General features: G+C 35.2%; 1 long non-coding RNA gene and 3 pseudogenes across 1 annotated transcript; all 4 read left to right on the top strand.

Moving 5' to 3' along the window:
• The first annotated feature begins 147 nt into the window (after positions 1 to 147).
• On the top strand, positions 148 to 1,267 carry LOC148562768 (MDIS1-interacting receptor like kinase 2-like; annotated as a pseudogene).
• A 1,046-nt stretch (positions 1,268 to 2,313) lies between these two features.
• On the top strand, positions 2,314 to 9,038 carry LOC148562767 (MDIS1-interacting receptor like kinase 2-like; annotated as a pseudogene).
• Positions 9,039 to 9,471: 433 nt separating this feature from the next.
• LOC148562766 (MDIS1-interacting receptor like kinase 2-like) lies at positions 9,472 to 11,308 on the top strand (annotated as a pseudogene).
• Positions 11,309 to 11,838: 530 nt separating this feature from the next.
• On the top strand, positions 11,839 to 13,890 carry LOC110263507 (uncharacterized). The gene is made up of 2 exons (XR_002349290.2): positions 11,839 to 12,183; positions 13,635 to 13,890. It is a non-coding gene; the product is annotated as an uncharacterized LOC110263507 (long non-coding RNA).
• Positions 13,891 to 15,904: the final 2,014 nt, after the last annotated feature.

Genomic DNA, 15,904 nt, shown 5'->3' with positions numbered 1-15,904 from the left:
GGCTACAAGGATTTTTATGCAGAATCAATTATTGGTAATACTCCAATGTCTGTCAACTCTTCCGTTCAAGGTCAAAACACCAAAAAATCAAGGCACCTAGGTATAATTGCTCTTCCTATTAGTTGTTTCTTCCTCTTTGTCATTTTTATGGGTATATTTTGTTTTATTCGGTGCACCAAGAAGGTTAAAAATTTACCAAGTTCAGAAAAGAATAGAGACTTATTTTTCATATGGAATTATGAAGGTATAATTGCATTTGAAGACATTATCGAAGGAACACAGGATTTTGACATCAGATACTGCATAGCAACTGGGACTAATGATTATGTGTACAAAGCGCAAATTTCAAATGGAAAAATTTTTGCATTGAAGAAACTTCACTAAAGGGAGTCACAAAATCCATCTTTTGACATGAGCTTCCGAAACGAGGTAAAGATGTTGTCACAAATCCGTCACAGAAACATTGTCAAGCTCCATGGATTTTGTCTCCACCATCGGTGCATGTTTTTTGTATACGAATACATGGGAAGAGGAAGCTTATTTTATGCCTTGAATGTTGATGATGATGAAGCTAAGGAGTTAAGTTGGAGCAAGAGCGTGGATATCATTAGCGGAACAGCTAATGGATTGTCTTACATGCATCATGATTGTTTCCCGCCAATAGTTCACAAAGATGTAACAAGCAACAACACTTTGTTGAACTCAGAGTTGCATGTTGTTGTCTCAAACTTTGGAATTGCTAGACTTCTTGATCCTGATTCTTCAAATCAGACGTTACAAGTTGGAACATATGGGTACTTTGCACCAGGTAAAGTTTTCTTAAAAAAATCTTTGAATGCTTTTAGTAAATAGATTTATCAATTCTTGAATATATGAAATTAATTTCATTGAGATTATTCTTTATTCGTTGTGCAGAGTTGGCTCATACAATGGCTGTGACAGAAAAGTGTGACATCTATAGTTTTGGAGTGGTGGCATTGAAAACTTTAATGGGAGGCACCCAAGAGAGCTAATCTCATCTTTGCTAGATGACACTTCTAACAAAAACATAAAGACAAAAGATCTCTTGGATCCACGCATCCGTTTATCATTAAGTCAAAAAGAAACTCAAGCTATAGCTCATGTAGTAACACTGGCATTAACATGCTTACATTCTAATCCAAAGTCAAGACCATCAATGCAGCAAGTAGCACATGAGCTTTCTACTTCTAAACAGTCACTATCGTTACTTTTCGCTGAGATTACAATTCATCAGTTGATAGCATAGTCTTCGGGGAGATAGCAATAGTGAAATAACTGCTAATTAGAAGATGGATAAGGTAAGAAATTGCTTTTATTGAAGTAATATTTTTTTCTATTTAGAACTTTAATGCTTTGCTAAATACAATGAACGTATAATCATTAATTCATTACTATATGCGTGAGGTTAAGGACATGGTTAAGGCTTACCATGTATTTCCTTTGATCTATCCATTTTTCTCACAAAGTTCTTTAATTTTCTTTTTAGTTCAATTTTTGTTTAGCATACATCCAATGTTAACATCTTGGTTTTTCTTTCCATCCTTTTTTTGTTTTTATTTTTAATTTTTGATATGTTTTTATGTCTTTTATAATTAGAATAATCAATATTACAAAACATTTTTAAGCCATTCATACTCATAACAAACATATAATTTGATGGTGTCACTGTTGACTATTACATGTGGCTAGCTTTGATGATGATGATTGGAATTCTTAATACTCTTTGTGATGTAAACCTATCCAATAACAAGTTAGAGGGATTGATCCCATCTCCCATGCTAATTTATATCCGTTTTGGTGAAGTTGACATCTGTTAAGTGGAAACAATCCCTCAAAAATTGGTTATGTTAAGAAATTTGATACGAGCCACAATCTTCTTGGTGGTAGTGTACCCTTTTTGTCCGTTAAGGATGGTCCTTATATTCTTGGGACAAAATCTTTTTCTATCAAGTTTGGATCTTAGCTACAATAATCTCACAGGGAATTTACCTATAGAACTTGCAAGCATACCTCATATAAATTTGTCATTCAACTTTTTTAAGTGTCCATAAGACTGCAAGGATTTTTATGCAAAATCGATGATTTGTAATACTCCAATGTCTGTAAACTCTTCCGTTCAAGATCAAAACACGAAAAAATCAAGGCACGTAGGTGTAATTGCTCTTTCTATCAGTTGTTTCTTCCTCCTTGTCATTTTTGTGGGTATATTTTTTTTTATTCGGCGCACCAAGAAGGTTAAAGTTTAAACAAGTTCAGAACAGAATAGAGGCTTGTTTTTCATATGGAACTATGATGGTAAAATTTCATTTGAAGACATCATCGAAGCAACACAGAATTTTGACATCAGATACTGCATACCAACTGTTACTTATGACAATGTGTACAGAGCGCAACTTTCAAGTGGCAAAATTTTTGGATTGAAGAAACTTCACTAAAGGGAGTCACAAAATCCATCTTTTTACAAGAGCTTCCGAAACGAGGTAAAGATGTTGTCACAAATCCGTTACAGAAACATTGTCAAGCTCTATGGATTTTGTCTCTACCATCTGTGCATGTTTTTGGCATACGAATACATGGGAAGAGGAAGCTTATTTTATGCCTTGAACATGGATGATGAAGAGCTTAGGAGTTAAGTTGGAGCAAGAGGGTGGATATCATTAGCGGAACAGCTAATGGATTGTTTTACATGCATCATGATTGTTTTCCGCCAATAGTTCACAAAGATGTATCAAGAAACAACATTTTGTTGAACTCAGAGTTGCATGTTTTGTCTCAAACTTTGGAACTGCTAGACTTCTTGATCCTGATTCTTCAAATTAGACATTACAAGTTGGAACATATGGGTACTTTGCACCAGGTAAAGTTTTCTTAAAAAATCTTTGAATGCTTTTAGGAAATAGATTTATCAATTCTTGAATATATGAAATTAATTTTATTGAGATTATTCTTTATTCGTTATGCAGAGTTGGCTCATACAATGACTGTGACAGAAAAGTGTGATGTCTATAATTTTGGAGTGGTGGCATTGGAAACTTTAATGGGAGGCACCCAAGAGAGCTAATCTCATATTTGCTAGATGACATTGTTAGGAAATTATTTAATTTCCTAATTTATTTGTGGGCAATAGATATATTAATTATAATCACAAATTATACTATTTCAAATTAAATGACTTATATAATGGTGATCTCATTTATTGTTTTAAATGCTAAATTGAATAAGTCATTATTACTTTTGATTTGGAATTAAATGAGAATAAAACCAGATATTATCTTTTGTTCCTTAGATAATTATCTTTTGAATTTTAGATATATTATCTTTTGGACTTTAGATACTATTTTATTTGGGCTTAAGGGTTTAATGGGTGCCATGCTCAAATATAAATAGGCCTTCAGGGTTTCGGTCCCCAATACACCAAAGCCGCCTTTGTTGCTCTTTTTCCATCAAAAGAGTCACAATTCAGCCGCCAGGGATACAGAAGGCTTCGGTTGAGGAAGATCGAAAGAACCACAAGATCCAAATCCTTCCATCAATTTCTGACTCTTATGAGTAAAGTTACGCTTCCGCATTATGATATACTTTTGGTGATTCAATATGGATGATCTGGATTATTGAAATTAATTTATTCCAACAAGTGGTATCAGAGCCATCTATAATTGAGCCATTGAAAATATTAAGTTTTTTAATTTCACCGGATCAAAACATGTTTGCTTTGTTTGGATCGAATTCAATTTTGTGGATCCGGTGAATTCATTATTTATTTTAATGTGTATACATTGACCTTATGAATTGCAGTGCCTTCTTTATATGTATTGATTTATTTGTTAATGTATTTTGTACATGTGAATGTACTGCGCCTTTGATTTATGAGTAAAGCAACATATGTGTGTGGATAATGATCATGCACCTCTTCGCTATCTGTTTCATGGATTCGTTCTTTTTGGAGAAAATAGTGGTAATAAGTTGCCGATAATATATACGAAACTAATCGGCGTTTTAAATTTTTTTTATTAAGATTTAATTTTTTGTGCGGTTTAAGAAATTTTTTTTATTTAATTATTACATAAGGAAACTAGTAATAATTTGGATTATTATACCCACCTATTTTCTGAAGATTTGGTTTTAGAATAAATTGATTGAACATTATGCTATCAAAGTAGCCTCTTTTGTGAAAATTGATTTATTCAAAACATTAGGAATATGGTGATTTGTAATTCATGCGAATATTGGTCAGCCCAAAGGAAGGTCTATATTTGGCTGAATTACATATACATATTGATAGTAAATACATGTTTGGGTAACTAATTATGAATAAAGTAATGCTTATTATTTATGCGGACAATAATCGGCCCAAAGAAAGTTTATTGTTTGGCCAAATAATAAACATTCGTTTATTTTCTATTAATTATGCGATAAATAATCGGCCCAAAGGAAGGTTATTGTTTGGCCAATTAATAGAAAATATATACGGTAATAAATAGGTTGCGAAGTTTAAGTTTCCATGTGTGCATTTAGTCGGTCCAAAGAAAGGCTTAATGTGTGATAGAAATTTTGACAATATTTGATTATTGCAATGAGAGTTTCACTTACAGTTAATTTTTCTATCCAAAGATTGAAAATTAATGTTGTTCTAGATATCTCAATATGGATTTTTTTTCCCATTATTTAACTAATATTTACTACATGTTTATTTGTTCTAATCCAGAAACTATGGCTTTAGCTACCATTGTTTCTACACAAATTAGTAGTATTCATATGCTGAATGGTTCAAACTTTAAAGTTTGGAAGGATACCATCGATATTGTCCTCGGTTGTATGGATCTAGATATAGCTCTTCGAGAGGAGAAACTCACTTCCACTCCGGAAAATCTCAATGAGGTTAAAATAGAGAAGTGGGAGAGATCCAATCAAATGAGCATTATGATCATGAAACGCTCAATTCTTGAGACGTTTCGGGGCTCAATTACTGAGGGTAAAGATGCCAAACAGTTCCTAAAGGATGCTGAAAAATTCTTTACTAAGAATGAAAAGGCGGAGGCAAGTAGTCTTTTGAGCAAACTTGTCTCCATGAGGTATAAAGGTAGAGGGAACATAAGGGAGTACATTATGGAAATGTCTCATCTTGCTTCAAAATTGAAAGCACTAAACTTAGAGTTGTCTGAAGACTTACTCGTGCATTTCATTTTGATATCCCTTCCTGCACACTTTGGGCAATTCAAAGTGAGTTATAACACTCTGAAGGACACTTGGTCCTTAAATGAGCTTATATCTCACTGTGTGCAAGAAGAAGAGAGGCTACAGCAAGATAAGACTGAAAGTGCTCACATGGCTTTATCTTCTCATTATAAAAGGAAGCGTGATACTACTGCGGATGTGCCTTCTCAGCAGAAAAAGGCTAAGAAACAGGATCAAGTTTCAACCTGTTTCTTCTGTAAGAAGGTGGGACCATGAAGAAAGATTGTACCAAATATGCCACCTGGCGTGTAAAGAAGGGTATAATTCTTACTTTTGTTTGTTCTGAGGCTAGTTTAAGTTATGCACCTGTTGATACTTGGTGGGTAGATTCTGCTGCTACTACTCATGTAAGTGTTACTATGCAGGGTTGCCTGTGGAGCCGACCGCCAAGTGATGCTGAAAGATACATCTATGTGGCAGACGGCAATATAGTTGCAGTCGAAGCTATAGGAACCTTTAGATTATGTTCCACGAGTGAATTTTACTTGGATTTATTAGAGACATTTTATGTACCGTCATTTAGACGGAATTTGATTTCTGTTTCTCGTTTGGACAAATCAGGTTATTTTTGTTCGTTCGGAGACAATAAAGTCAGTCTCTTCTATAATTCAAATAATATTTACTCTGGTCATTTGGTGGATAATCTATATAGGCTTGAATTAAATTCCTATAATAATAAAATACTGCAAACAGGTATAAAACGAAAACTAAATGAGAATTCGGCATCATTATGGCACAAACGCCTAGGTCGCATCTCTAAACAGAGAATTCAGAGGCTCGTGTCGGATGGAATTCTTGGACCCCTAAATTTGGCAGACTTTGAAGTCTGCATTGAGTGCATAAAGGGGAAAAGGACAAACGAAAGGAAATTAGGTGCCGATAGAGCTAAAGATGTCTTAGAACTGATACATACCGATATATGTGGCCCATTCCCTACTGTCTCTTGGAATGGACAATGGTACTTTATTACGTTCATAGATGATTACTCTCGTTATGGGTATCTATATTTAATTCATGAAAAGTCCCAAGCCTTGGATGTTTTCAAGTCTTTCAAAGCTGAAGTTGAACTTCAACTTGGAAAGAAAATTAAAGCTGTCAAATTTGATCGTGGTGGAGAATACTACGGAAGATATGATAGTTCAGGTGAGCAACGTCCCAGGCCTTTTGCTCTTTTCCTAGAGGAGTGTGGTATTGTTCTGCAATACACCATGCCAGGCAAACCTAGCATGAATGGTGTTGCAGAGTGAAGGAACCGAACTCTTAAGGACATGGTGAGAAGTATGATTAGTCATTCTTCCTTGCCTGAATCACTCTAGGGAGAAGCTTTAAAGACCGCAGTGTACATCCTTAATAGGGTGCCAAGCAAAGCAGTTAACAAAACCCCATATGAAATTTGGACTGGGAAAAGGTCCAGTATAAAGCATTTGCATATTTGGGGATATCCAGCTGAGGCGCGACCTTATAGGCCGCATGAAAGAAAATTGGACTCAAGGACAATTAGTTGCTACTTTGTTAGTTACGCTGAGCGTTCACGGGGGTACAAGTTTTACAATCCTGCATCAAGGTCTATTTTTGAAACGAGAAATGCGAGATTTCTTGAGGATGTTGAGTTTGGGGGGGAAGGAAATATTAGGAATGTTGCTTTTGATGAGGATTCTATAACTGACAATGATCAGGACCTTGTGCCTATTATTGTTCAAGATACAGTTATAGTACAAGAGCACAATGAAAATCTTACTGTAGATCCAGTTACAGTACAAGAGAACAATGAGAATATTGTTGTTGCTCAAGATACTACTACAGTACCGGAAAATAATGAGAATCCTCCTCAACCCCAACCCATGCAGCAAGCTTAACAACCTCAAGAAGTGCCATTAAGGAGATCCATAAGAGAAAGGAGAAGTGCAATTTCGGATGAATATGTAGTCTATCTCCAAGAACATGAGGATGGCATTGGTTTGACAGAAAATGACCCAATCAATTTTCTTCAAGCTATGCAAAGTTCTAACTCTGAAAAGTGAATCGATGCCATGAAAGAAGAGATGAAGTCTATGAAAGACAATGATATTTGGGATCTCGTAGAATTACCTGAAGGTGTGAAACCAATTGGTTGTAAATGGATATTTAAAACCAAAAGGGATTCTAAGGGTAATATCGAGAGATATAATGCTCGTCTAGTCGCTAAAGGCTTTACTCAAAAAGAGGGCATAGACTATAAAGAGACTTTCTCTCCAGTATCATCGAAAGACTCTTTTAGAACCATAATGGCACTAGTAGCTCATTTTGACTTGGAGCTACATCAGATGGATGTAAAGACAGCGTTTCTCAATGGTGACATTGATAAAATGATGTATATGGTACAACCAGAAAAAATTGTATCATATGATTCAAAATCTATGGTTTGTAAGTTAAAGAAATCCATCTATGGTCTCAAACAAGCTTCCCGTCAATGGTATCACAAGTTTCATCAAGTCATTACCTCATACGGTTTTGAGGTGAATATCATAGATGAGTGTGTATACCGCAAGTTCAATGGGAGTAAATACATCTTTTTCGTCTTATATGTTGATGACATTCTACTTGCCAGTAACGATATAGGCTTGTTGCATGAAACTAAGAAATTTCTATCGAACAAATTCGAAATGAAAGATCTTGGTGATGCCTCTTTTGTATTAGGAATTGAGATACTAAGAGATCGTTCTCAAGGTATTCTTGGATTATCACAAAAGAACTATATCGAAAAGATTTTAAGTAGATATGGCATGAAAGGTTGTAGACCGATGGACACACCCATAGCTAAAGGAGACAAGTTCAGTCTTAAGCAATGCCCTAAAAATGATCTTGAGAGGACAGCAATGCATGATAAACCTTATGCATCAGCACTAGGGAGCTTAATGTATGCTCAAGTCTGCACACGTCCCGATATATCATTTATAGTGGGAGTATTGGGTAGATACTTGAGCAATCCGGGCATGGATCATTGGATAGCTGTTAAACGCGTAATGCGTTATCTGAAGAGAACAAAGGATTACATGCTTACTTATCGGAGATCAGAAAATTTGGAGATCATTGGGTATTCTGATTCCAATTTTGTGGGATGCCAAGACAGTAGACGCTCTACTTCAGGCTGTATCTTCATTTTGGCTGGAGGAGCTATTGCATGGAAGTCTAACAAACAGACTCTTATAGCTTCCTCAACAATGGAGGCAGAATATGTTGCTTACTTTGAGGCATCCAAACATGGCATATGGTTGCGAAACTTTGTCAATGAGCTTCATATAGTAGATGACATTGAAAAGCCATTAAAGATATTCTGTGACAACAAGTCAGTAGTTTTATATTCCAACAACAATATGAGCTTGACAAAATCGAAGCATATAGACATCAAGTTCTTAGTTGTCAAGGAGAAAATTCAAGAAAAACAGATTTCCATAGAACATATAGGAACAGAATATATGCTAGCAGACCCATTAACTAAGGGATTGATCCCTAAAATCTTTCATGAGCACACTGCTCGAATGGGAGTCAATATTTGTGATGCCTTGGTTTATTCTAACAAAAATATAATGGTAAAAGATCTCTTGGATCCACGCATCCCTTTATCATTAAGTCAAAAAGAAACTCAAGCTATAGCTCATGTTGTAACACTTGCATTAACATGCTTGCGTTCTAATCTAAAGTCAAGACCATCAATGCAGCAAGTGGCGCACGAGCTTTCTACTTTTAAACAGTCACTGTCGTTGCTTCTCGCTGGGATTACAATTCATCAATTGATAGCATAATCTTCGGGGAGATAGCAATAGTGAAATAACTGCTAATTAGAAGATGAATAAGGTAAGAAATTGTTATTATTAAAGCAATATTTTTTTCTATTTAGAACTTTAATGCTTTGCTAAATACAATGAACATATAAACATTAATTAATTACTATATGCGTGAGGTTAAGGACATGGTTAAGGCTTACCATGTATTTCCTTTGTTCTATCCATTTTTCTCACAAAGTTCTTTAATTTTCTTTTTAGTTCAATTTTTATTTAGCTTACATCCAATGTTAACATCTTGGTTATTCTTCCCATCCTTTTTTGTTTTTTTTTTTTAATTTTTGATATGCTTTTATGTCTTTTATAATTAGAATAATCAATAATACAAAATATTTTTAATCCATTCATACTCATAACAAACATATAATTTGATGGTGTCACTGCTGACTATTACATGTGGCTAGCTTTGATGATGATGATAGGAATTCTTGATTCTCTTTGTGATGTAGACCTATCCAATAACAAGTTAGAGAGATTGATCCCATCTCCCGTGCTAAACTGTATCAGTTTTGGTGAAGTTGACATCTGTTAAGTGGAAACATTCCCTCAAAAATTGGTTATGTTAAGAAATTTGATATGAGCCACAATCTTCTTAGTGGTAGTGTACCCTTTTTGTCCATTAAGGATAGTCCTTATATTCTTGGGACAAAATCTTTTTTTATCAAGTTTGGATCTTAGCTACAATGATCTCCCAGGGAATTTACCTATAGCACTTGCAAGCATACCTCATATAAATTTGTCATTCAACTTTTTTGAGTGTTCACAAGGCTGCAAGGATTTTTATGCAAAATCAATGATTGGTAATACTCCAATGTCTGTAAACTTTTCCGTTCAAGATCAAAACACTAAAAAATCAAGGCATCTAGGTGGGTATATTTTGTTTTATTCGGCGCACCAAGAGGGTTAAAGTTTAACCAAGTTCAGAAAAGAATAGCAACTTGTTTTTCATATGGAACTATGATGGTAAAATTGCATTTGAAGACATCATCGAAGCAACACAGGATTTTGACATCAAATACTGCATAGCAACTGGTGCTTATGACTATGTGTGCAGAGTGCAACTTTCAAATGGCAAAATTTTTGCATTGAAGAAACTAGGGGTGTTCATGGATCGGATTCGATCCGCATATGTGCGGTATTTATCCGAATCCGATCCGAAAATTGCGGATATGGATCCGATTCGCAAGGCTTTCGGATCGGATCGGATCGGATCCTTACACTAATCGGATCGGATTGCGGATTTTGTGTTGGTATCCGCATATCCGCGTATCCGCAAAAATAAAAAAATAAATAAATAAATATTTTTTTATGTTTTATTTCAACTAATAATTATCATATATGTTGTATTATTTTAATTTATTATTTAAGAAAAGTATGTTTAATATTATTTTAAGAGTAAACATATTTAAAAGAATAGAAAAAATGAATTTCATTGATATTTTTTTAATAAAAATAAACTTTTAAAAATATTTTTGTGTTTTGCGAATATATCCGATATCCGATCCGCAAATATGCGGATCGGATCGAAATTTTGGCCATATCCGATCCAATCCGATCCGTGTGCAGCCCTAGAAGAAACTTCATTAAAGGGAGTCACAAAATCCATCTTTTGACAAGAGCTTCCGAAACGAGGTAAAGATGTTGTCACAAATCCGTCACAGAATCATTGTCAAGCTCCATGGATTTTGTCTCCACCATCAGTGCATATTTTTGGTATATGAATACATGGAAAGAGAAAGCTTATTTTATGCCTTGAACATGGATGATGAAGAAGCTAAGGAGTTAAGTTGGAGCAAGAGGGTAGATATCATTGGTGGAATAGCTAATGGATTGTCTTACATGCATCATGATTGTTTCCCGCCAATAGTTCACAAAGATGTTACAAGCAACAACATTTTGTTGAACTCAAAGTTGGATGTTGTTGTCTCAGACTTTGGAACTGCTAGACTTCTTAATCCTGTTCTTCAAATCAGATATTACAAGTTGGAACATATGGATACTTTGCACCAGGTAAAGTTTTTTTAAAAAATCTTTGAATGCTTTTAGTAAATAGAATTATCAATTCTTGAATATATGAAATTAATTTCATTGAGATTATTCTTTATTTGTTATGCAGAGTTGGCTCATACAATGACTGTGACAGAAAAGTGTGACGTCTATAGTTTTGGAGTGGTGGCATTGGAAACTTTAATGAGAGACACCCAAGAGAGCTAATCTCATCTTTGCTATAGTTCGTTGGCTTTTATGGGTTAGTTTGATCAATAGAACTATATAAATATATTATAAATCAATAAATTTTAGTCGATCAAATTATCAGCTTACTCAGAGTATTCAGAGTTCGAATTTATATATGTACCAATTTGTTAGTCAACCAGAATTTAAATTCATAATAAATTAGTTCTTGGTAGTTCTGTAATATTATAAAAAAAAAATACTAAAATAGTACTACATTACAATTCTAATCGTCCACAATATGTGTATCAAAATAAAAAAAATTATCTTTAAAAATTAATATTGTACCTATGAATATGATGTTATAGTTTTGAGCAATGTTCTGAAAACCGGTTCGAACCGGCCGGTCGAACCGGTTGAACCGCGAACCGATGAGAAATACGATTCGGTTATATGCTAAAACCGAAAAAAATGAAAACCGTTGTTGAACCGCTAAACCGGCCGGTAACCGGTCAGTCGAACCGAACCGGGACCCGGCCGGTTTTTTTCACTTTGCCCAAAAACTCTCAAAACGCGTCGTTTAGCACTCAGTAACCCCAACCTTACCCGTTACCAACCCTAACTCACTCCAACACTCTCTCCAACGGCGCAGCAACAGACCCTCCCTCGTCCTTCCCATCACCCTCGAGCTAACCGTTCCTCTCAACGTCGGCGAGCTCAGTCCCTCCTTTTCGTTCAGCCGCCGGACTACTCCTGACGCCGTCGCTGGTTGGAGCTTCGAAGCTCACTCAGTCCCTCACTCAGCTAACGTTTCAGACTCTCAGCAGTGGAAGCATAGTCGCCGGGTTCGTCTCCTGCCTCCGTCGCGAAGCTTTGTTCCACCGTCGCCAGCTCTCCGTTTCCAGCGCCGTCATCCTTCCTTGCATTTGAATCTGTAATTGAGCCTCTGTTTGATTTTGATTCTGATCTGTTTTTATTCTGAACTTTTTTTATTCTGATTGTTGGTTTGATTCTGATTTATTTTTATTCTTCCGTCATCCTCCCTATTGTTGATTCTGATTTGTTCTTTGGTTGGGTTGTTAATTTTATTTTTTTTACTTTGAACTTTTTGTTCTGGTTTTTTTATTAGTTGCCAAATCAGAAGGTACAATTTAGTATTACTGTTATGGCTGATTTGGATTTGCTGAGGAAGATTCAAGATTTATTATCCCTCTCTTGAGTTGAATGAAGTTTTTGTCAAAGTTAAAAGAATGTATCTGAGCAATTGCAACATGCATTGTTACTATTACACACAGCAATTTGATGATTTGTTTGATCTTTGTTGCCTGTGTTGGTATGTGTTGATGGCCTGGAGTTTTGAGCTATTTGTTAGATGAGTTTAGATTGTGATAAATTTTGATAATTGTTATGTTTTGAGAAAGTTTAGCTCAGTGATTACGATGAGCTTAATTGCAGAAGAGGTCTTGCTACTTTGTTGAATTTTGAGGTATACATACTTGCTTCTCTCGCTGTCTTTGTCTGTCTCTCCTTCTGCAACCATTGTCTCTTTTATAGTGATATCTGATATGTGGTCAAATTGCTTCTCTTTAATATCATGGTTACTAAAATTCAATTAATCTTTCCCCTAATCTGATGAGAACTCGATCAACCAAATTGGATTTCAATAGAACAGTTACATAAATATAAAGACATAGAATTGAAACTGAAATTGAAATTTATAATCAGACATGGAATTACAATCGACAGATTTGAAAAAGAAATAATAAACGGGGATACTTATCCCCTTATATAACCTACATGCTTGTTACATATACTTAGAGAAATAATATCCGAGGATACTTATATAACCTACATGCTTGTTACATAGATCTAGAGAAACTTACAGTATATGCTTAATCGAACTAAACAGCCCTAATAAAATCTATGACAAAGAAGGGGTTTTAACTTTTAACAAGAGTAATTGTAGTGAGAACATGTATGTAGTGAAGCTATGCGAACTCTGATTCAAGTAATTCAACCGTGAACTGAAATGGTGATATAGTGATATAGTTTTTTTGTGAACTGTGAAGTGTGAACTGATATAGTGATATAGTGATTAAATAAATAATTGAATATTGTTCTTGCTATTTTAATTTTCAGTTTTGATTGATCTTATTAACTTGTTAATTTGATAAATTATTGTTTTGGTGTTGTTCTTGACCTTTTGACTTTTATATTGTGTTTTGCTGTTGTTGATTTAATAAATTGTTCATTGAGTGGAAGATGAAAATTTGCCATGATAAACTTACTCTTGCCATGTTAAACCTGTCATGTTAAACCTACTCAATTCATTTCATTATTGGCATTCATAACAAGGCCTCTCATCTCCTCTGGTTGTTCTGTTAGGCATATCCACAAACAAGTCTCGCAAGCCACAAGGGTTTACATAAGTGAGGGATTAATGTAGCAAAACTGCAGCAAGTTATAGCGGATTTTGATGATTGATGATAAACTTAGATGTTGTCATTTTATGTTTGGTTGGTTGTTTTTGTTATTTGATTTTTGAGTATGTATTTGAATGAGATTATAACATTTTGGTTTATGTAGTACTTTTAATTTGGATGATATTTTAAAATTTATATTAGACTATAATTATGTTTTAGTGTGTTTATTTATATTTTATTTATTATTTTATTATAAAACGGTTTTTTCGGTTCAACTACAGTCAAACCGGTTGAACCTATAAACCAGTAAACTAGTAACTAAAACGGTTCGATGACCGGTTCGATTTTCAGAACCTTGGTTTTGAGATACAAAAATATTTTTCCTTCTTTTAGTATAATACATAAATAAATACTTTTTATTCGTTCACGTATCAATGGTTCTATAACTAAATCCATGCAAGGGTCTGCAGAATTTCGTTATAAAAATTCTATATTTTGCTAAAAAAAATATATTACCATAAAATTACTGAGATTATTCCCCTGAAGTGATTCGCATAAGTCAGAATGAAATACAAACAAAAGAGAAGAGCATTGGTTATTCCGAAACTCAGAAGGGGCAACTAGTGTTGTTAGAACCGGACCGACTCATCCGGTCGGATCAAAAATCGGCGAACCAGTGGCAGTCACAAGGTTGGTCTGGTTGAGTAATCTGATCGTATAAAAAAAGAACCGGTATGGCTTAGTTAGACCGTCCGGTTTTGACAAAAAACCAGAGAACCGGCGGATTTGAAACCCGGACCGTTTTTTCAAAAAAAAAAAAGGAAAGAAACCCTACCCAACACCCAAACCCAGTAACCCTTCTCGAAGCCCCCATCCCCCCCCCCCCCCCTTTTCCACCTCTTTCTCTCTCTCTCTCTCTCTCTCTCTCAAATCTCAATCTCACTTAGTGCTCTTCCTCTCACACTCAAAAAAACCATCCGCTGACCGCCGCCGCACGGCTGCTGCCACCTCGCCGGCTCCTTTGCCTCGGCTCTCCGGCTCCTGTGCATCACCTTCACTGCGTCTTTGCCTCTGCCTCTCCGTCTGCGTCGCCGTCGTGCTTGGTCTCCCTCTTCTCTGCTCGTTGTCTCGTGTGCGTCTCTCGTCGTCGTCAGTCTCCGCACGCCGTCTCTCGTCTTGTTGCTGCTGCTGCCTCCCCTATCCAGTCTCTGCTTCGCCGTGCTTGGTCTCCCTCTTCGCTGCCTGCGTTCTGCCTTCACATCACATCATCAGGTAAGCTTTTTAATTTTTTTTAGTTTTTCGGTTACTGGATTATAATCTGTTTAACGGATTAATTGATTAACTGATCAGTTGATTCTTGATTGTTGTTGATTATAATTTGTTGATTCTTGGCAGATTATTCAAGTTTTGTTGATACATTGGAATATATGTAGTGTAATATATGTAGGTTTAGTGGCTGTTTGATTTTTTTTTTTTTTTGCTGATAATTGGTGTTTAGGGTTGATTTGTTGCTGTTTTTATATTAGTATGGTGAATTGAGATGCTGTTTTTATATTGTTGGTGTTGTTTTTTATATTGTTCTGTGTTGTTGGATAGTGGATAGGTTCTGTGAATTTGAGTTACTGCTTTGTTTATATTGTTTTGGATAGTGGATAGTTCTGGAAATGTATATTGTTATGCTCATGTTTATTTTGTTGCATAATCTTTGATGGCTTGGTTTTGTTTGCAGGGGTTTAAACCATGAGTATTTGGCACTTCTCAATTCTAAGCTTTATGTTTAAAAGTTCAAACATTTGAAACTTTATTGCATTCTTTTATTTCTTTTATCTGCAACATACGACTTTGACAAATAATGATTTGGCGGAATTTGTTCATATTCTGTGCATGAAGGGTTTATGATTATATACTTTTGAAAATTCTAGTCACAATTGTCTTTTATGGGAAGCGATAAAAACAAATCTCAAATTAGTTATTTTAGAAATTGAGACAATTGTTATTAAAATATTAGTGACAGTATGTATTTCAAATTTTAATTTTAAGTTTTTGATTATTTTATAATTTTTATTTACGTGAGACCGAGTCAACCAGTTCAACCAGTATTCCACCGGTTGAACCAATGACTCAGTGACCCAGTAGTTTGCCCGGTTCTATCACCGCTTCGGTTCTAACAACTATGGTGGCGACTGCTTCTATCAAAATCTGATTCCTTCAATGCCTAACTCAAACCTAAAG

The sequence above is a fragment of the Arachis ipaensis genome, chromosome B6 (genome assembly GCF_059453495.1).
Source record: "Arachis ipaensis isolate K30076 ecotype BB chromosome B6, ASM5945349v1, whole genome shotgun sequence".
NCBI lineage: Eukaryota > Viridiplantae > Streptophyta > Magnoliopsida > Fabales > Fabaceae > Arachis > Arachis ipaensis.
The sequence above is the reverse complement of the archived record's forward strand: the minus strand, read 5'-3'. Positions and strand labels throughout refer to the sequence as shown.